The following is a 23,014-nucleotide window of genomic DNA, read 5'->3' as shown; positions in this document are numbered from 1 at the left end:
TGGAAAGCTGGGTGGGGTAGGGGCTGGAGAACTCTCAGCTTCCTCTGTTTTAAGTTTTGGTTTTCCTCAATTCCCAAAGAGCTAAGATCTTGCCACATTTTACATATTTTATATTTTTAAAATATGACCCCAAAGATGGGGGAAAACCCTCCAAACATGTTCCCCAACCATCATATTTGATCCTTCCATCAAGTCTGGGAAATAGAAGGAACAGGCATTCATGAAACAGTGTCATCTAGTCAAAAGGCAGTTGAGGAAACAGACCTGGCATTGAATTTCTTAGGGAAAATTACCCAGCTAGAAGTAGTCATATTCATAGTGGTTAAATAGGGAATGGCTCTGCCACCAGGACATTTTGGACAAGTAGTTTAACTTTTTATACCTCAATTTCCTCATCTCTGAGGAAAATGAGAATGATAATAATACTTGACTTTTAAGGTGGTTGTTAGCATTTAATGAAATAGTACAACAAGCACTTTGAACAAATGTTGGCAAAACTCTTAAGTGCTACATAAATACTGGGTATGATTGTAATTATTAAGAGAGATAAAGTTTTTCAGACCAGGTATTCAAGATTCTCATCCACAGCTCATTTTAGTAAACTGTAGTTAGATAACCACTGAAGAATCAGTGAGAAATCAGAGACGGGACTACCTCTTTTCAGAATCAGGGGATGCATCAAACACAGACTGATGCTCTACAATGGAAGAGATTTCAAGCAGGACATGAGGTCTAGTTAGAAGGTTTCTGTTTGGAAAAGGTTCTACCAGAAATGCATTCATGCACTGAATGTTTGTCTCCCCACTAAAATTCATATAAAATTCTAACTCCCTAGAAGGTGGGGCCTTTGGGAGGTACTTAGGTTATGTAGGTGGAGCCTTAAGGAATGGGATTAGTGGCCTAATAACAGGGAGATTATTTCTCTCTCAACCAGGAGACAGCCATCTGCACACCAGGAAGAGCCCTCGCCGGACACCAGATCTGCCAACACCTTGAAGTCAGACGTCCTAATTTTCAGAAATGTGAGAAATAAATGTTGTTTCAGCCACTTAGTCTATGGTATTCTGTTAGAAGCCTGAACTGCCTGAGACAGAGTCATTAACCAATAATAAATCTTTTTTTAAAAGTGTTTCCACTACAAAATGTCTCCCGTCCAAAACTAGGTTTTTGTGGCTAAAAACGTTTTGCTCCCAAGACATCTCTCTCCAAACTTTTTGTTTGTTTTAAAAAAGTTGTATAATTATCTGTTTAACCATGCATAGTTTTAATTTTTTAAACATAAAAGCAGCTCTATTAAGATTAGAAGTCCTTAAAGCACTGGAGGGAGCTTTGGTTTGCAGGTTTTAACTGCCAAATATAAAAAGTACATCATCTTGTGGTTTTACCCATGAACGATGACAAAAAAAAAAAAAAAAAAAAAAAAGACACAATCCTAGGGATGGAAAAACCTCAGAGAGGTAACTCCCAAATCCTGTAGAGAACACGGAATATCCAGGCCAGGTCACGCTTTGCATTTGATAACTAAAAGAAGGAAAGAAAAAATTTGAGCGTACTACTTCAAAAACATTGACGTTTATTATGTAGCAACCACTTGGTTTCTATATCCACCTAGGAGCAAATAAAGGAATGGGGCCACCCAAACCATAGGGTAGAGGATTGAGGTTAGCAATAGACTGTGGAATGGGGCCACCCCAAACGGTGAAGCTTATTAAATGATAGTGTTATGACAGTTCATTTTTTTAGAACTCTGTAGGGTAAATTCTACAGTGAAGGGGGTCCAGAATTTAAACTTAAATGTCTCTATTTAAACGTTTTCTAGTAATTTATGAAAAGTTCTTTACAAAAGCAATGTTCAATGTGAAGATGCTGTTACCTATACAATTTAGAAAACAAATACTAATTTGACATAAAATTGAAAGTTCATCTTTTTGATGGTATTTAGAACAGAGTTATAAAGTTCTTATTCTTTATGGTAAATCATGTTCTTTTGCTTGCTTCTCTAACTTGGGTTCTCATGTCTTTATATTCCCACATCTGGCAAATAATTTTACACTTGGAGAATCTCTTAGATGATTATGTAGTCAAAAAAATATTATTAGGAGAATATGACCTTTCAGTGGTTTTATAAATAGTCATATTGAGTAAACCCAAAACATGGAATAAATGACTCAAAATTTGTGCCATCTCAAGGTTATTTAAATTTGCATATTCATATTTTAAAAGAAGAGATACCATCTTTTCCAAAAAATAATTTCATTAATGGCTCCAGAATCTTTGTCTTACAAACTGGTCTATTAAAAATTTTGCCCATCAATCATATGCTTTAATTAACCAAACTACAGACTTTATTTGGATTTCTCCAATTTTCCCACTAATATCTGTTTTCTATTTCAAGATTCAATCCAGGATCCCACATTGCATTTAGTTGTCACATCTCTTTAGTCTCTTCTAATCTGTGACAGTCCCTTAATTTTTCCTTGTCTTTCATGATATTGACACTTTTGAAGAGAACTGGTTAGGTATTTTGTAGAACACCTGTCATGCCATTTAGTAAAAATTGTGTACTTTAAAAATAGAAATCATAGACTGTATGAGCTGGAAGTGACTTTAGAAATCATTTTATAGATGAGTCCTAATTCCTGGTTTTACTGCCTTGGAAAGCAAGGCTCTATGATTTAATAGCTTCCCCCTAGTCAGATGCCTGGTGAGGCAGGGCCAGGATCAGTACTCAGTTCTTTTGTCTCACACATGATGTTTTTTCAAGACACCATGCAAATAGTGCATCTATCTCTGCCCAATGAACACCTTACCACAGTGGGGACCTACAAACTCTGAGGATGCTGTTTTATGCTGCAGAGGTATTGTTTACATAGAATGCTTTGTGAATGGAGTTACAAAGTCAGGTGCTTCAGGTCTACTTGAATTATATATAAGATGATTGGAGTTGGCTTATAATAAAAGACAGTAAAGCAAAAACAGCAAGATCTTGCAGGTTATTTGGATATAATGTGATTGGAAGTGGCCCTAGTCTTCTACTCAGAACTTGTTTTTGGAATATGGTGGGTGAAAGGCAGAAATGTTTAACTTTTTTTGCAAGGGAGTGAGGTAGGAAGTGACTCCTCCTCTCACTTGAGACTTTCTTATTTCAGTGTGCCATGTGTGTTTTCTTTACAGTGATCATTCTTTTCCTTACCTATCTGATAAATGAAAATAATGTTTTCTTCCTCCCTTTCCATTATAGACAGGTACTGGAAGGCTGACCAAATCCAAACCAAAACAAAAACTCAAACACTGTTTTCATTAATCTTGTAATTCATAACTCTATGTTTTATGTAATAGAATTTTTTGTATCTCTACTTTCCGTGTTAAGGTGTTTTGCTATACTTACCAAAATAAGAGACGTAAGCTAACAGAGTGGGATAAAAGATTTGCAAACCACATATCTAACAAAAACTAGTATGTAGAACACATAAAGAACTCTCAAAACTCAGCAGTAGAAAAAGCAAACAATCTAATTGGGAGGTGGGTAAAAGGCACGAAGAAATGTATCACCAAAGAAGATATACAGATGGCCAATAAGCACATGAGAAGATGTTAACATCGTTAGTCATTAGAGAAATGCAAATTAAAATCACTACGACAGTGCCATATACCAATCAGAATGGCTGACATAAAACGGTGCCAACGCCAAATGCTGGTGAGGAAGTGGAGGAGCTGTATGACTCATACATTGCCGAGGAGAATGTAAAATGGTACAAACACTCTGGAAAATGCTTTGGCAGTTTCTTAAAAAAAATTAAACATGCAACTGCCATATAATCCAACAGTTGCACTCTTGGGCATTTATCCCAGAGAAATGAAGACATGTTTACGCAAAAATATGTACAGGAATGTTTATATCAGCCTTACTGATAATGCCCCCAAACTGGAAACAACCCAGTTGTCCTTCAGTGGAGTGAAAGGATAAACACACTGGGGCACCTCCACAAAGTAGAAAATACTCAGCGATAAAGGAAGTCATGATACATGCAATACCTTGGATAAATTGCTTAATGAAAAAAGCAAATCTGGAAAGATTAGACTGGCCAGGTGCTGTGGCTCATGCCTGTAATCCCAGCTCTGTGGGAGGCCAAGGTGGATGGATCACAAGGTCAGGGGTTTGAGACCATCCTGGCCAACATGGTGAAACCCTGTCTCTACTAAAAATACAAAAAAATTAGCTGGGCATGGTGGCAAGTGCCTGTAATCCCAGCTACTTGGGAGGCTAAGGCAGGAGAATCACTTAAACCTGGGAGGTGGAGGTTGTAGTGAGTTGAGACTGCACCACTGTACTCCAGCCTGGGTTACAGAGTGAGATGCCATGTTAGTATAACATTTTTTGAATGACAAAATTATGGAAATGGAGGTCAGATTAATGGTTGCCAAGGATTAAAGAGTGAGTGGAGATGAGGGAAGTAGGAGTGGCTATAAAAGGGTAACATGAAGGATCCTGTGGGGTTGGAAATGTTTTGTATCTGGACTATATCAATCCCAATATCCTGGCTGTGATGTTGGACTAGTTACCAAGAAGTTAGCCATGGGGTTCACTGTGTAAAGGGTAGTCAGGATCTCACTGTATTATTTCTTATAACCTTATATGACTTTAACATTTTCTCAAAGAGTTTAGAAAGAAAGGGGGCCTACTTTTTACTGAAAATACTTCTGTTTGAATTTTTAAAAATGATCAGATATTCACAAATGATTAGTGCAATAGAAATATCAAATGGGAGAGGGAAGGAGAATGTAAAACAGTTGTGGGTCTTAATTAAGGAACTGTGAAGACACAGAACTTGGCTCACTGCTTCCCTTCAGTCACAGCCAAGAGGGAAACATAAAAATATTACATATCTGTCATGTAGATGGAAAAAACACAAGTAATTCAAAGACTGGTGCACATTTGGGGCCCACATTTTCATATTATACCGTATAAGAAACTTGACATATTAGAAATGCTTTATTTATACCTATTTGTATATGCAATTCTTGGTAGATAAATACATTCATGCTTTTATTGGTATTATAAAACTTTGGCCTTCAAGAACTCTCTTTCCTTCCTTCCTTCCTTCCTTCCTTCCTTCCTTCCTTCCTTCCTTCCTTCCTTCCTTCCTTCCTTCCTTCTTTCTTTCTTTCTTTCTTTCTTTCTTTCTTTCTTTCTTTCTTTCTTTCTTTCTTTTTTTTTGAGACCAAGTCTCACTCTGTTGCTTAGGCTGGATTGCAGTGGTGTGGTCTCTACTCACTGCAACATCTACCTCCCCAGTTTAAGTGATTCTCCTGCCTCAGCCTCCCGAGTAGCTGAGATTACAGGCACCTGCCACCATACCCAGCTAATTTTTTTTGTCTTTTTAGAAGAGGCAGGTTTCACCATGTCGACCAGGCTGGTCTCTAACTCCTGACCTCATGATCTCAACACCTTGGCCTCCCAAAGCACTAGGATTACAGGCGGGAGCCACTGCGCCCAGCCAAGAAATCACTTTCTAATACAATGATGCATACTTTTCTTCCTGTGAAACAGAAAATTTAAAGCAAATCAACTGATTTGTTGAAAAAACTGAGAATTATTGGAAGAATGGTAACAAATGTACAAAGATCCAGCCATTATTCTTGTTGGAATTGGTTTGCATCTGTTCTTTCTCTTAGTTTTTGGTGCAATAGTTTTGTCATAATTCTACGTGGTGATAAAACATCTGTGATAAATTTTAAAAACATAACATTTCTAATATACAGTATGTAAAACAAAAGTATCAAATACCTAGAGTTATGAAGACTGGAAATGGTTAGGACATATATGAAGAAAATGGCAAGAGTTTAATGCTATAAAATAAGAACTGAATGGAAGGAAGAGATATCACTGGAGAACTATGGGTAGTGAGGTTTTCTTTTCTTTCTTTTTTTTTCTTGGTGTTCATCTGGAATAGCCAGGATGTTAGAAAGTATGAGCAGTATTTTTTCTTCCAGATACTAAAGGTACTTTAAAGCTATAATGATTCAATCATTACAGTACTAAGACCACAAGAGACAGAAAGATTAATGGAACTGAACACAAATTTCAGAAATAGCTAACCACAAGGAGGAATTTAGTACATGTGGTATTTCAGTTTTTATTAGAATTCAGTACATGTAGTATTTTAGTTCTTATAAAGGGAAAGCTTCTCAAAGTATCCTTAAGCAGTAGTATGTTAGACATTTAACTATCAGCTCTCTGAAAAAGTATGTAAATATATACAAATACATTTATTATAAATTTTACTGATATAAAGGATGCATAGCATACAACTTGCAAATAATAAAATAGACACAATACTCTTTATTGTAAATAAATGTAATTCCATATAGTCAACTGATTCTCTAAGAATGTTTCTCTTGATTTTTTTCTTTGACTCTGTAGTCAACAGCCATGATTTGACAAATGGAGCTTATTCCAGTCTGCTAACTCTTTTCCCAATAAATTCATTGCCATTAAATCTGATATGTGGCTTATTGTTAAACTGTTTCTCACCCTTGTATAAATTATTAATTAAGCTAAAAACTCCTTCAGCTTCAGCACTAAATCAGGCCCTGATTTCTAGCACTTGCTGATTTCCATAATATAGCACTTGCTGATTTCCATACTTCCACTATGATCAATATTAAGCTATCAACATAGTCACTGAGTGTGGAATTGGGAAGAGAGGCAGGGCAGTACACCACTGCCTAGTAGTTTCACTATCCAGATGTGATAGTCATAACTGACTTCAAGAGCATAGATAATAGCAAAATAATTAGGAGCCACTATAATTTGAGTACTTATTACCTTTGTTTTTAGTATAATTATAAGTTTCCATAATTTAAAAATAATGGCTACATTTTACAAGTAGTTCAAAATTCCTAAAAATTTGGGAATTGGCTTTCATAAGCTGTTGAGCTCTTACTCCAAAAGATCGCTGTCCCTGAGGCAGAACCACAAGGTAAAAGATTTTAAACTTCCTGAAATATTTCAATCATAAAGTATAAAAAAGATGTAAATAACAGAAAATTGATTAGTTGCCTTATATATTAGCAATATATATCAAAATATAAACTTTACCAATTCTTTGACCAAGCCATATTTTATTCATTAATTCAACACATTTATTGAGAGTGTATTATGACCAGTAAGTTCTAAGAATTAATTTCACAAATGTATAAAGATGTATAAGGAGGAGGCTTACCACAATGTTTTTATTATAACAAAAAAAGTCAAAAAACATAAGTGTTCACCAACACGGGATTGGCTAAGGAAATGATAGTTCATTGATATAATGGAATAGAAAGTGAACATTAAAAATAAAGCTGTAGATCAATGTTTATTGTAATGGAAATATGGCCGTGGTACATTTAAGAGCAAACTCATTAGGCTTTAAGAGTGCATATAGTATGATCTCATTTTGTAAAAAATTATATCTCTATACATGCACATATATGTGTAGAGAAAATCTGAATGGATATGCACAAATTGTTAAAGAGGTAAGCCTTTCTATTTTATATGGTTTATAGTGAAGGTGTATTACCTCTATAATAAAAAAGATTCTTTTTATTAAAAATTACTGTGATAAATAATTCTACCTCATAGATTCAGAATGTTCTAGAAAGGGAGCGTTAGACTTGAAGCTAAGTCTTTGAGTCATAATACCATTCTCTTTAGTTGGGTATTGATTTGAAAATTCTCATGGTAAAAAGCAAAAAGTTTATTTTTAAAAAAGGGATTTGCCTTTCATCTTCATTTTCCTCTGGCTGTGTGACCTTGATTGGGATAATTACCTACTCTGAGCCTTATTTTCCTTATCTAAGAGGCAGATAGACTGTGTTCTCATCCATGCTATTTACTCTCTCACTGATGACTTTGAACCAGTTACTTAAAGGTTCTGCTGTTTAGTTTCCCCATGGGAAATGGGGATAATGATAATAGTGGTACCTATTTAATAGAGTTATTATATTAAATGGAGTAAAATAATGTGCCTCGTATTGAGTAGGTTTTGGTTATTCTTATTACATACAGAATAGGATGCTGCTGCTGCTGCTACTACTAAATATGCAAAGGTTTGTCGTGGGGATTGCATTTACTAAAATATTGACACCTAGTATGTATTCAACAAATGCAAGTTGCATCTGCACTGAAAGAAATAGAATTAAAAAAAAGCTGAAGTTTTCTTTATTTCTAGAGAATAGCCAATATAATTTATCCCATGTCATATCCAGAATCTAAATAATAAAAGATTGAATGCAAGACTTGATTTTCATTCATGAAAGTACGCCCTCCCTGTTCAATTATCCAGTGTGTGTATGTGTGTGTGTATATATATATATATATACATATTTATGTGTGTGTGTGTGTGTGTGTGTGTGTGTGTGCTTCTATTTTAAAATCTGGGCTGTCTTATTAAGCAACACAAATAATACTGTATAATTTTATTTCCAGAAATCTCTGTTGGATCATCCTAATTCTTTATGATTCCATTAACTCAAAACAATTTGTACTGCCTTACTTGATATTCTCTGTAAATGGAAACCATACAATTAGGCTATTTTAAATAATTTAAAGTGCCATGTTCCCTACCACCTATTCACTTGGACAACATATTATTCTGTGTACATGGCTATCAGATGCCAACATGCTGCCTGGTCTATTAATGCGGAGCCATTAACCATGTGAGAATCAGAGACTATATCTATCTATCTATCTATCTATCTATCTATCTATCTATCTATATATATATGATACATTTTAATTTAACACATGACAGCAAGGTAAGGCTGAGTGACAGATCATATTTAGTTACAAATAAGGGAAGAACTCATTGCTTAGGGGTGTTCAAGTCACAGGTGAATAGCAAAAGGTTTTTATTCCTTCCCTGACAGAATAAATTTATCTCCTTAAAAGTCACCTTTATGCTTTCTACTTATCATCAGGAAGGCTGCATTCTGTATTTCAATTTTATGTGGACAAGACATTAATTTTAAGTGAAAGACATTGTTCTGTGCTGGAATTAAATGAGGTCGTTAATAGGTTTGAGTGGTAAAGGTGGAGGGTTTGGGCTCACGTTTGACTTTAATGAGAAAAGTGCTATGTGAATATGGTCCTCTTAACTTTTTTGGCACTGAAAGCAAAATATAAATGGGGCAATGAGGTTGAAAGCCATCAGTAGCTTCTGTAAGTACCTTGAGTCGGGTGTACATCTGATTTCATCAGAAAAGGAAGGTAGTGTAGGAATATATGCTTTCTATTCTCAGTCAAGAGATTGCTATGGCCACTTAGAATTGATTTTATGTAGAGGAACCCGAAGAGTGTTGACTTCTGTTGAGAAAGGAACTTCGGAGGTCACCTTGTTTAAACCAAAGTTTAATCCTTTCAACAGCGTCTATCCATTTCTTAAATACCTCCAGAGAGAGTTGTAGTCACTTCTCGTAATATGGAAATGTCACCAAATTGGCAGGCTAGAAAGGTGATGATTAGGACAGAATGAATATTTAAAATCACCTTAATATGTCCCATGTCTTCCTGAAAACAAAGGGGTTTTGTTCAAATAAGGCCAAGAAGATCAATTCAGTTGGATTCAGGGAAGTCTCGGGTGACTGCCTGTAGAAGAGTATGAGCTAATTGTTAATGAAATAATAACTAATTTAACTTCCTCCTGCCACAGTCATACTGCCTGAAAGGGCAGTTTCTATAATTTTCACTTTTTCACAACTTATCACTTTCTAGATCACCTGGTGAGACCTGGCTTTTGCCTTTTCTCATCAATTGAAATGGCTTTGAAACTCAAGATGTTTGTGCACCGTCCCCAGACTCTGTCCAGGCTTAAATTACTGACCTCTCTAATGTATCTGATGGAGGGGGAAAGCACTTACAAATGTTCTGAAATACATGGAATGCCATTATTCCCACACATGCTGTGATTGGGTGAGGGCTGGGCTTTCTATAGCTTTCCTTACAATCAAGAGGAAGTGAACTGTGCTGAACATGTCTGTTCTTTTCCTTTTTGATATTTAATGAGCCCTAGGCCAAGCATTGTGTGCTCTGCCTTAGACATGTTATCTGATTCAGTGCCCTGCAATGTCAATATTTGACATTGACAAATAGCTTCACCTTCATTTTACAGATGAGAAAACCAAGGTTCATAGTGGGTGAGTACTTGCTCAGGTTTATATAACTAGTTAAGTGGTGGAACCTGAGTTCAAAACCCGCACCGAATCCTTGCCTGGCATAGAGTAATAGAGGACTGCTGAGAGCAGCTCTTGCACGGGTAGAAATTAGGACATCTGTTGCAGTGGCAGGAGCAAGCATTATTTGGGGTGGTAGAATGTTACTGAAAAGAGGAGGCTGGGAAAGAAAGAGTAAGCTTACGTACGTGTAAGAGTTGGCAACATGGATTCAGACTGGCCATCCAGGGGAGCAGAGGACAGTGACTAAAGTCATGGTGTGAACTTAAATTTAAATTCTTTCCAAAGAGAATTGTTGGCTTAGCTCCTCAAACTTATAATGCATATATGTGTGTTTACTGCATAAATCATAGACTTTGCTTACTTTTTCATTGCTGCATCCTCAAGCTTTAATACAAAAGCAATTAATAAATGTTTATTGAATAATACAATTCCCTTTCCTCTTGAAATTCTCTAACATCTAGGAAACCACACACTCCAGATTGTTCTCCCAACTCCCTGGCTTCTCCTCACCAATCTCTTTGTGCATTGTATTTTCTTTTAGATCTCTTGATGTTTCAAGAGTCCACACTTACCATACATGCTAAGTGTCCGTATCTTCCCCTCTTAACCATACTTACATTTTAGGGGAGTTATAAACTCTGACCAGTGGCTTTAGTTATCCTGTCTAATACCTCCTGTACTGTTAGTTCAGTTCAAATTTCTCTTCTGAGCATCATAGCATATGTCCAACTACCTCCTAGTAAACTCCACTTTGGATTCCCACAGGCATCTCTACTTTAATAAATCTAATATGTCCCAACTGAACTCACTAGGCACCCCCCATTCAAACATTTATGTTTCTCTCTCAGTATACATTTTTCCCTCAAGGAGAAGTGTTGATATTCACTCGGGATGGCTGGCAAGATATTAACTATTAGGAAAAGTAATCTTAAACCTTTTGGAAGGCCAAAAGGTTTTATTGAGGCATTCTGAAGGCAGCCACCTCATTAACATTAGCATAGGAAAGAGATGGAGATGATCAGAGACCTTTCAAGTTTAAATCTGCTTACCTCACATCCCTTTGTCTCTACTCTAACTGTTTATTCATGTAAATTTTGTGCTGGGTGGTCCTCTCAGGGGAAGATCAAAGGGGAATTACCTCTTAATAGTGTTTACTCTGGGCCCCAGACACTAAAGCTTTCATCAGTCTCTTAACCATTCTCTCTTAAAACCATTCTCTCGGCCATGTTAATTATCCACAAGTGTGTTAACTTAGAAGCTATATTGTAAAGTCTACTGAAAAAAAGTGTGGATGACAAGGAGTCTTGGTCGATTGGTCGCATTTTGTCCTCTGAAAGCAGCCAGTGGCCACCCCTAGCTCACTTGTATTATCATAATGGTGTGAGATTGCATTCATTCATCCATCATTGAGTCATGGTCTGCAGGCCAGACTTCCTTAGGTGGTGGTCTGTGTTTCAGGGAAGGTCTAGAACTTTCATTAGCTACTTTAAAAGTTTCATGGCCCAAGAAAAATGTAGAACTACTTTGTATTCTTCCTAAGAGAAAACTCCTTCCCATGAATCACAGCCCCAGTGGTTGGGGCACATACTTCTGTGCAGATTTAAAAATGTTGGATATTGCAAGATTTCCATCTAAATCTTATGCCTGTCATGGATGTAACACAATTACTTGGTTTCCACATGTGGCAGCTTGCTTTGCTGTGCTATCAGTCCTCATGTGTTTACACCTAGTTCTGCTTTTAGGACGAGCCTTCCTGTTAGTTTGGTTTGGACTACTCTGTTAAATGAAAATGAATTGAGACAAGGACAAAGATATCCAAGGATATCAATGAGAGGAAATTTAAAGAAGGACAGAGTAAGAAACTATATCAAATGATAGGAAACAAGGAGAATGAGAAGTAAGAAAAGGTAGTTAGGGGGATCAGGAGGTAAATTTTGAGTAAATTGAGGAAATCGTGGAAAAGAAAGATTACAGGGTGATGAAAAAAAGAGAGTAGATAATGAAGAGGGTATATAAACTTGTAAGGTTCTAGAAAGAGCAGTTTTGAGAGTCCTGATGGAACTTAAACTGAGAGATGACGGACTTAAAGGATATGGAGAAAAAGATTCAAGTTCTTGATGGAGAAGGTCATGTTCCGGAGCAAGTAAGGTAGTGAGAGAGGTGAAAGCGGAAACAGTTAAAGAAGGAGAGCTCCAGAGTGAAAATCTTGTGTTTGATGGTTTCTTCAGTAATGCTGAGGTGTTAAGGTGTGTTATTTTTATGAATAGTTGAGCAGAGTAGAGGTGAAGTGGGTGAGACAGTGTGAAACAGTATGTGTAGTTTTACGACATGTCTGTAAATTCTTTGATATTTTTCCCTTATGAAGTATAGTATAGTTTCCTTCTCTGTACGTATGGCTAACCTTAGTGATATGTTTCTCACAAATAAAATGCAGTGCATATTATGCTGTGTGGGTTCTGAGACTAGGCCTTAAGAGATGATATGGCATCTGTCTGGCTCTCTCTTGGGATGCTTGCCATTGGAACCCAACTGCTATGCTTTGAGGAAGTCCAAGCTACATGGAGTGATCTGTTTAGAGAGACACTTAAGCCTGGGACCCTCAGCCTAGGCTGAGTTCCTGGACAAGTCCATCACTAGCTTGGCAGTCCTGTAAGGGAACCATCTGGGAAGCAGATCCTCAAATCTTTGCTTGATCAGCCCCAGCTGAGGCCATGTGGTGCACAGAGGAGTCCCCCCCCCCCCCCCCCGGCTCCAAGCCCTGTCCCCAGTGGAGATTTGTGAGAAAGATAAATGATTATAGTTGTTTTAAGCCATTAAGTCTTGGTGGCTTGTTTGTAGCAATAGAAAATTGGAATAGGGTTTTTAGCAATGTATTAAAAATAGACATTTCTGTATCTGTCAGTGTCGTTGTCTGAAGAGCAAGAATGTTGGACTTTGAATAATCTGAGTTCAAATCTTTGACCACTTATGTGACTTGGAATAGGTTACTTAACATTTCTGAGCTTCATTTTTCCTATCTTTAAAATGAGAATAATGGCACCTTGTGGAATTGTTGTGACATTTGGAAGTAATTGTGGGATTGTTGTGACATTTGGAAGTTAATGGCTGCCAGTAAAAAAATGGTGGCAATCCTTTTTATTATTAGAGAAATTTAGAAAGAGGTTACTCTTTAGCATCAGCTAGATTTGTGTTTTCTTTCTGGTTCCATTGCTAACAACTCTGTGGCTTAGGACAGGTTATAGAACTTCTCTGATTCATGCATTCTTTTTGTGTAAATGGAGGATAAAACCTACCTTTCAGGATTGTTTTAGAAACAGTGCCCATAAGACACCACATATTGACCAGCACATGGTAGGCACTAAATAAGTAGTAGATATAATTATACATATAATAATTACTGTTTTAACTCTAAACATATTATGGATTTTGGCAGATGAGAAAATTCATAGCCAAGCATGAAAACCTTTGAGAGAGTTGGAGGAAGGTGCTAGGCATTAGTAGAAGATGGTAATGATGTTTCAGAAAGGATGATATTAATAAATGATATAAATTTTCAAAGAAGAAACTTTTGAATGATGACCGCAGAATAAAGACTTAGAATAGCATTGAGAGCCATCCCTTTCTTCAACTAGTACTGGGAATGGGAGGAAATAGGCTAAGGAGATTAAAAAAGTAATGAGTTTCTAAATATTAGAAAAGGCCACAAAACTCCAACATAATGACTTTGAAATTATGAAGAACAAGGGAGGTCAAAAGACGGGCACGAAAGTAATATGGTTGCTAAGCAGGATTATTTTGAGGAATTTTAGTAAAGAAGAGGAAGGTTTAAAGCTCTGCCTCATTCAGCAGACGACTCATGGCTGTAATTGGCTGTGTCCTCTAACAGTAGCATCCACTCACGTCACCTTGCGCAGGACTTGCACTTCTCCAGCAGTCCTCCACCTTTGGGTCAAATCTCTCATGAACCTGCTCAGACAGATTAATCTGTTTTCTTTAAAAGACTACCAACAAGTAATTGACTAGCTCAATATCTGAGAACCTTCATTTACCAACTTTTCCCATAGCTGCCAACTTTAGTCTATTTTTACAGGGATATTAGCCTTCGAGCATATCCCATACCATATTTAATAGCCATTGAACATTTCTTTTGGTCTGGACATAAAAACAAAGTATACCTAACAGTTGCCAAGAAAGATATATGTCAGCATTTGGAAAATTTTTTAAAAATTAGAAAATCTGTCTAATAAGCATAATGTATACACTTGTCGTATATACCAATACCTTTGGCATAACATCATTCATTCATGTGACATTTACTGATTATCTACTATGTAGTAGACACTAGTCTAGACACCCACCCTTTTGGAGGTTAAAATCTATGGTGCAGAATGGGGACGGAGGTGGCATTGACAGAAAGATAGACCATAAATAAATAAATACACAAGTTCCACCAGGAAAAATATACAAGACATGCAATATACTTTGACTAGCTATAACCCAAACTCTAAAGGACTGAGATGTTAAGAGGAAATGTTGGCCTGGCATGGTGGCTCATGCCTGTAATCCCAGCACTTTGGGAAGCTGAGGTGGGCAGATCACCTGAGCTCAGGAGTTCAAGACCAGTCTGGCCAACATGGCAAAAAACCCATCTCTATTAAAAATAAAAGATTAGCGGGCATAGTGATACAGGCCTGTAATCCCAGCTACTTGGGAGGCTGAGGCAGGAAAATTGCCTGAACTTGGGAGGTAGAGTTGTGGTGAGCCAAGATGGTGCCATTGCACTCCAGCCTGAGCAGCAGAGTGAGACGCCATCTCAAAAAATAAAAGAAAGGAAGGGAGGGAGGGAGGGAAAAAGGGAAAATGTTAAGGTAAGGGGAAATAGTAATTGGTCCAGACAGCTGACTTCCTGACCACACTGCACCGGGAGCCACTAGAGATTTCCAGTGGAAGACTTCCCTTCCTCTGGCTATCTAGGGCCATCTGCAATTTCCCAGATCCCTACTGGTGTTGTACTCTCGCTTTTTCCCTTTGTGTCCCCAACATGGTCTGCTGGGCCATTCAAGTTCCCCATAGAGCGCCATAGGGAGAGGGACCCTGAGAGTTTCTCTACAGAGCAAGGCTGTCCAAATTGCAACCCACAATGGGATAAGGAGCTTATGCTTGGATGGGAAGCAGGGCACTGCTTCCCCTATAAAAGAAAATCTTGCTGTGGAAAAAAATGTCACTTGAACGACAGGGTGTGCTTAGTCATGCAGCTGACTTGCGTTCTACCCTGTCTTGTTGCACACTGGGAGCAAATAGTTTGTGGACAGGTGCTGATCTGTGGGCCACACTCTAAGTAGCTCGGCTCTGGAGCACACACTGTAAATCTGGGATCCCCATGGCTTCATCCAGCCTGCAGTCATGTTTTCTGTGGCCAGCATACTGTTGTCAACATTTGAAAATGTAAATATTTTAAATAAAATTCCACATTTTCAGTATCTCTTCATCATGTTTTTATGTTGTGTCCCTCCAATAGCTGGTACGTAGGGATTCCATATTCCTACATAGCAGAAGAAAGATGGAAGTGAGAAGTTACATCCCTTTTATGTGGGGCCTGTACCTTTAAAGAGCCCAAGGAACATGTTTGGCCCAATTTGTTCATTCATGCTGTCTGCTGGCCCTTAGAGGCATTTGATTTCAAAACCCCTAGGGATCAGTGGGCTCATTGAACAAGCGCACTTGTCGCTCAGCCCTGGGAGGAAAAACATGGTTGGAATGTGATTAAGAATGTCCCTTCTCTTACTTCCTTTATTCTTTCACCCATTCATGAGGTCTTCTCTCCTGCCCTTTCCATCATAAAAGTACTCACGACTTACTGCATGGACTGGGAAAGGTGAATCTGCTTACGCTCTTTCACTCACAGCAAAATCACTAGTAAGTAGTTCCAATCTGGCAAGCACTGTTTTTTCAGGGTCCCGGGGAATTAGATCTTTAAATCTGAGGGCAAATCAGATTTAAAGATCTAATTCCCCGGGACCCTGAAAACGCAGCGAGGGCCTCAGAGGATGTCGCAGAAGGCCAGATCCGTGTACTATTGCTAACTGCTCAGAGATGAATTGCTGCTAACCTTCCCAAGAGAGCAGGTCAAATCAAAGTATTGCTTTAGAAAGTGCCTTTTGGTCTCTAATGGTTCAATGATCTTCTTGTTACAAAGATTCTCCTTTCACTGCTCCCTCTAATCCTTACAAATTTTACAAAATGGTGTTTGATCTGACTTCTGTGAAAGCATATAATAGTCTCCAGTTTTAGTTAGAGCCTTTTTGATGCCATTTTCCCATTGGTTTGAAGCCTTAATTGTATTCTTCTGTGCTGTATGAAGTATGTTAACTGAAACTGAAAATTATCAGTGAGTACGTGTTGTGATGCAGCAGACTCGATTTTGGGCAGCTCTCATTTGGCCAGACTTAGGTAGAGTTCTGGAAAACCACTGTAATGTTCTAAGACAGATGCCCTGCCTGGCAAGTCCTCATGACCACCATTTGCTTCTGTTTTTTTTTTTTTTTTTTTTTTTTTTTTTAAAGGTGGGGTCTCACTCTGTTGCCCAGGCTGGAGTGCAGTGGTTTGATCATAGTTCAATGCAGCCTTGAGCTCCTAGGTTCAAGAGATCCTCCTGCCTTAGCTTCCCAAGTAGCTGTGACAACAGGCACATACCGCCATGCCTGACTAATTTTTAGTGTGTTTTGTTTTGTTTTGTTTTGTTTTGTTTTTTTTTTTTTTTTTGTAGAGACAGAGTCTTGCCATGTTGCCCAGGTTGGTCTCGAACTCCTGGCTTCCTGCAATCATCCTGCCTTGACCTCCCAAAGTGCTAGGATTAAAGGCATGAGTCACCATGCCCATTTGGGTTTTATTTTGCATTTTCCTTGTTTTTATTTACTTGCTATAAAATACTATAGGTTTTTGTGGGTCCTGAACTGAGAGAGAAGGGAGAAGAATCAGGTACTGGGGTCATCTTTTCCTCAATCAAAAGCTGACTGAATTCTGGATTTGAAGCAAGACTTGTGGGTAGAAGAATATGGTTTGTGAATTTCACACACAGGAACCCTAATTGGAGGTGGCTTGACAGAGAATGTAGAATTGTGTACAGGAAAGTCCTAAAAACTGTATTATAATTAATCTAGATCATATGCTTTTAGGCACACATTGTATAAATAAAAAATAAAGTGGTCGGGCGCGGTGGCTCACGCCTATAATCCCAGCACTTTGGGAGGCTGAGGCAGGTGGATCATGAGGTCAACAGATTGCGACCATCCTGGTCAACATGGTGAAACCCCGTCTCTACTAAAAATACAAGAAATTAGCTGGGCACAGTGGCGCATGCCTGTAATCCCAGCTACACAGGAGGCTGAGGCAGGAGAATTGCCTGAACCCAGGAGGCGGAGGTTGCGGTGAGCCGAGATCGTGCCATTGCACTCCAGCCTGGGTAATAAGAGCGAAACTCCGTCTCAATAAATAAATAAATAAAGTAATTTTACTAAATACAAAATACTCTATAGGATAAACAATGCAAAAATGTTGAAAGGGACACATAATAAAGGAATGATCAAAGCTGAGTATTATTAAATACTTAAGTTGCCTTTGCCTGTAGGGACTTCGTGGGGTGCCTATCCACACGACTATTTTACAGGCAAAAAACTATTCATTTTTTAAATCTTTGTCTCACCATCTTCAACGTAATTTATTGGACACCTTCTTTGTGTAAAGTCTATATTTATTGCTTATTTGGTTCACCTAATAGAAAGAACAGACAGTACCTGGATAAGCTCCAGCCCCTTAATTTGGTGCTTTCTTAAGTTCAGTAAGATTGATTAATCGGAATGTTTAACCCACGAGACATAAATATGTTTCACTTAGTCAATACTTTACAAGATGAATAGGGAGGGAATTTAAAAAGTAAAATTATGAAAAGGATTTAGAAAAGTATAATAATTAGAATACCACCACTGAGTAGATTGGAGTTATAAACCTAAACACAACTGCATACAAAATCATTATGCATTTTCCCAATTGGAAAATTAAGGAGGTGAATTTTAAGAAAAGGGAGTTATGCAAAGGTGAGAGGGTGGAACGTTAGAGGGCTGTGAAATCACAGGGGGCTTATCACATCTGACCCATGATCAATCAATTTTTGAAGGTAGGAAGATCTTAGATTAAGAAGTATTAATAACAGACATTTACTGTAAATTTTCACTATATTCTGTTTGGGATTTTTAGTTTGCTATTTCTCCATTTGCTTTGAGAGACTTGTTAGATTGATTGCAAAAGTAGCTGCAATTTCTTAACCTTTCCTGTATCCACATGCTCTGCAATGTGACTGCAGCTCCACCCATCGGGAGGCAGAGAGTCTGCTCTTTTGACTCTTTGAATTTGGGTTGGCCTTGTGACCCGATTTGGCCAGTAGAATGCTGGAGAATTGACAGTGGCCTCAAGCAGAAGTTCCAAGCTTAAACCTTGAGAGAACTTGTGCACTTCCTCCATCCCCTGTATCCCTCTCCTGTCTGAGAACTCACACCATGAGAACAGGCCTGGCCTGTTGGAGGACAGATCATGTGTGGTAGAGCCAAATACGCCCATTTGCCCCAGGCAAGCTTCTAGATGTTGAGACATCTAGCCAAGATCAGAAACTGTTTCTGGCTGGCTTGAAGCTGACTACAGATTCATGAGTGAGTTTCATTGAATCCAGCTGAGGCCAGAACTGTCCAGTTATCTTAGTCTTGTGAGTGATTATAAGTGGGTGTTGTTTTAAGCCACAAGTCTGTTGCTTTGTTACACACCATTATTGTGGCAATAGATAACTGACACAGAAGGAGTGTATTAGTCAGCTATGGCTGCAATAAAGCTGTAAAACAACTCCTATATAGCAGTAGTTTGTACTATTTCTTTTCCTTTTTTATTTCTTGAATAGCATTGAGGTCAGCTGTGATACCTCTACTTCAGGCTGTGGGTAGGATCTAGGACTGTTCCACATGTCTCTCATGATAGCAGAAACACCAGAGTCAAGTTATATTGTGCAAGCAAATATAAAGTCTTTGCTTGTATCAAACCCTCTTACATCCTATTGGGCAAAGAAAGTCACATGGCCAAGCTAAAAGTCAATGTGACTATGCCTACTTTATCTACACTATCAAGGCTCTGCAAAGTCATAGGCAAAGGGATTGAGGAGTAATTGTATCAAGGAAAGTTACAATGAATAGCAACAATGATTGGCTTCAGGGAGAACTATCCAGAAGGCAAAATGGGGAAACCGCTTTCTGAAATACTTGATGGGACTCATTAATGCAGCAAGAGTTTGCCATAGAAAAAGCCAAAATAACCCATCAAAGACCTGTAGCAATTAATATGCTAGTATGAACGTGGTATGTTGTTTTCCTGAAACACAAATTCTTTGAAATAGGAATATGCCAAAAATGTTTTCATTTTCCTTGGTCAGCTCACCTATCTGGCTCCAGTTTATGTTTATGTTCTCTCCATATGGGCGTTATGTGGTGCTTTTCCTCTTGGTTTTGTAATTTTATCTACTCCACATTTAGTGAGGTTTCCTTGGATTTCCATTATGATAAAAATAGGAATATATATCTTTTACTCTAAAAAATTGTGGAGCCAGAGAAAAGTCATATATGCTACTGCAGGCTAACATGCCCTCTAATTATAAAATGATTTTTTGTCTGAATTGTAAATGGAATTGCAACAGGTAAATCAGAGACTAAATTAATATTATTATAGAAATGGAGGACTTTACCTCGTATATAGCATGCTACACAGAAAAGCGTTCTAACATCTATTATATATGGTATATTGGAATCTTCTTTATCTCAGAGTTTCAGAATCTAGACATTGTTTGTTGTGGTTGACTCTAAATATTGCTTTTTTCATTGACAGGTCTTCCCTTGAACAGTGTTCATTTATTATTTGCAAAATGTGACAGTCACAAAACCATTTTTCTTTGTTAAAAATGAATATACTAGTGTCTCAGTGTCAACCATTTGTCAAAATAACTGATTTGAAATAACATATAAAAAATAATTTCAAATTTATTTTAAATTCGATATACATGCGCAGCTTTGTTACATGCATATATTGCATGATGTTGAGGTTTGCGGTATAATTGATCTCGTCATTTGGGTAGTAAGCATAGTACTCATAGTTAGTTTTTCAACCCTTGCTCCCCTTCCTTGATTTCCCCCTCTAGCAGTTCCGAGTTTCTATTGTTTCCATCTTTATGTTCATGACTACCCAATGTTTTACCCCCACGTGTAAGTGAGAACATGTGGTATTTGGTTTTCTGTGCCTTCATTAATTCACTTAGGATAATGGCCTTCAGCTGCATCCATATTGCTGCAGAGGACAGAATGCATTCATGTGTTTGGCTAGTTAGTATTCCATGACATATATGTACCACATTTTCTTTCTCCAGTCCACCATTGGTGGGTACCTGAGTTATACCATGTCTTTGGTATTGTGAATGGTGCTGTGATGAACATACAAGCTTATGTGTCTTTTGGTAGAAAGATTTATTTTCTTTTGAATATATATCCAGTAATGGGATTGCAGGGTTAAATAGTAGTTTTGAGATCTTTGAGAAATCTCCAAATTTCTTTCCACAGTGGCTGGATTAATTAACATTCCCACTAACAATGTATAAGTGTTCCCTTTTCTCCATGTCCTCACCAGCATCTGTTGTTTTTGACTTTTTAATAGTAGCCATTCTGACTGGTGTGAGACAATACCTCATTGTGGTTTTGATTTGCATCATTAGTAACATTTTGAAAAAAAAGGTAGATATTTTGGATCAGTTTGTTCTGTGGATTTATTCTTTAAAGGTGACCTCTGCCTGTCTGTCTTCCTATATCAAAAGTGTCAGAGCACCTCTGGCAGGAGCACAGGTGCTTGGGAGAGAATCACGCCCTCTTCAGGAACCCTTCTCCACCTCATCTACGTCTCTCAGTTATTTCCTCTCTTTTTCTTGTTACCACTGCATACCCGAGCACACATGATGCCAGAGAAGAAATTTATTATGTTTCTTAGAAATGTTCATTGTCAGAGGAGTCAAGGGGCAAGAAAACAAAAGAAATGGGCAGAAAAGCAATAAAGAATAGAGAGCTAATACAGATCAGGAAATAGGTAGAACTGAGACATAGTAAGTTTGAATATATACGAGTTGGGAAACCAGCCAGCCAAGCTGAAATGCACTTGTTTAGATACCACTGATCTCACTTTCTGGCCTCAAAATATTTATTCTTGGTCATCCACAGGACTTTGCTCTACTGGTCAAATCCTCTCTTCTTGGTTGGAGCAATTTAAAAAATTGTTAAATAAAAGCAATTTAGGCAATTTCACTTTGAGATTCCCTGTGTTAGTCATTTAGCCCAACAGGAAAACAAAGTGTGAACAGAATGAATAGAAAAATTCATGTGGGGGAAAAAGAGTCGTAGAAATAAAAATCTACACTGAATAGTTTTATGGAATCAAAGGCTAGAAGGGAACCTAGTCATTACAATGGTCAGACTCTCATTTTATATATGAACTGATGTCCAGAGAAGTCAAGTGGCCTGCTCAAGGTAATGTGAATGCCAGAGCCAATATTTGAACCAGGGCTCCTGTCCCCAGGATACTATTCTTAACCAAGAACTTCATTTCTGGATAGTCTCTTTGAACCATTTGCCAATGACTTTTGTGTAAGGAGGAATCAGGGAAAATGGTGCAGTTACTTCCTATGGCACCAGCAGGGTTAACAAATCCTTTCAACATGAAGGCGTTTTAGTGCGCCTATTCAGCCCTTCATTTAACAATATTTAATAATGTCTATTGTAAGTTCCATATATTATACAGTAAGCACACAGGGCCAATAATATTTTATGCATTCTCATCAAGAGTGAAATTGTAAGGGCCATAAATGGCCTGATGGAAGAGGATGATGAGCATGGCAGCTCACAAATTACATTTGCTTGGCTCAAAGAGCTGAGAGACTGTGGACATGAACCCTTCTTGTCTGACAGGCCCCCAGAGAGCCACCTGGCAAGTGGGCAGAACATATAAAGACATCTGTCATTTATGTTTTGTTCTGGCCAAAGGCTGATGGTGGCAGGAACAGTTGCCCTTGCCGCACATTATTCTTTACTGCTTGAGTGTATTGAGTATTAATTGTGACTGTTGATCTAAAATTACCAAGTGCAGGACACTGTGCTAAGGACATTAATTCAGCCATTATTTATTGAGTGCCTACTATGTTCCAGGACCAGTTCTACTTCTTTTATTCCTTGTATTAACCTTAGGATATAGGAGCACATTTTTTATTCTTCATTTGTAGCGAAGGAAACTGAGACTAGAGAGGTTAAGTGAAATGCTGTGTCCCTAATTCACACAGCTATTTATTGTCCCAGGCAGTGCCTTTAACTAATAATTATATAGCCTCTTCAGTCCTCAGAAAGTATCTAGACTCAACACAGAACAGGGAAAACCTGATTTGCTTAGCCAAGGCTAGTCTTGAATGTGAATGGAGCTGGTAGATACCCACATGGTATAATCTGAGATTCTTGGGAGAATATCATGTCCCAAATAGTTTCTACCTAATGCCACAGTGTCTAAAAATCCCCCAAATAGAAATAGTTTATTTGATATTACACTGATGATTCTCAAATATAAACACAGGCTCTATCCCCAATTTAGACTCGCTGTATACTTAAAGCTGAATTTCCAGGAGCATCCTAGCTGTTTCACAGGCATCTCAAATCCAGGTGTCTAAAACTGAACTTAGTTA

At 37.9% G+C, this 23,014-nt stretch overlaps 1 protein-coding gene across 1 annotated transcript in view; it reads right to left on the bottom strand.

Annotated features, from left to right (window-relative positions):
* The window catches only part of CDH20 (cadherin 20), a 219,326-nt gene that overhangs the window by 94,656 nt on the left and 101,656 nt on the right, over positions 1–23,014 (bottom strand). The window lies entirely within an intron of this gene.

The sequence above is a fragment of the Callithrix jacchus genome, chromosome 13, assembly GCF_049354715.1.
Source record: "Callithrix jacchus isolate 240 chromosome 13, calJac240_pri, whole genome shotgun sequence".
NCBI lineage: Eukaryota > Metazoa > Chordata > Mammalia > Primates > Cebidae > Callithrix > Callithrix jacchus.
Note: the sequence above shows the minus strand (reverse complement) of the source record. Positions and strands in the feature narration are given on the sequence as shown.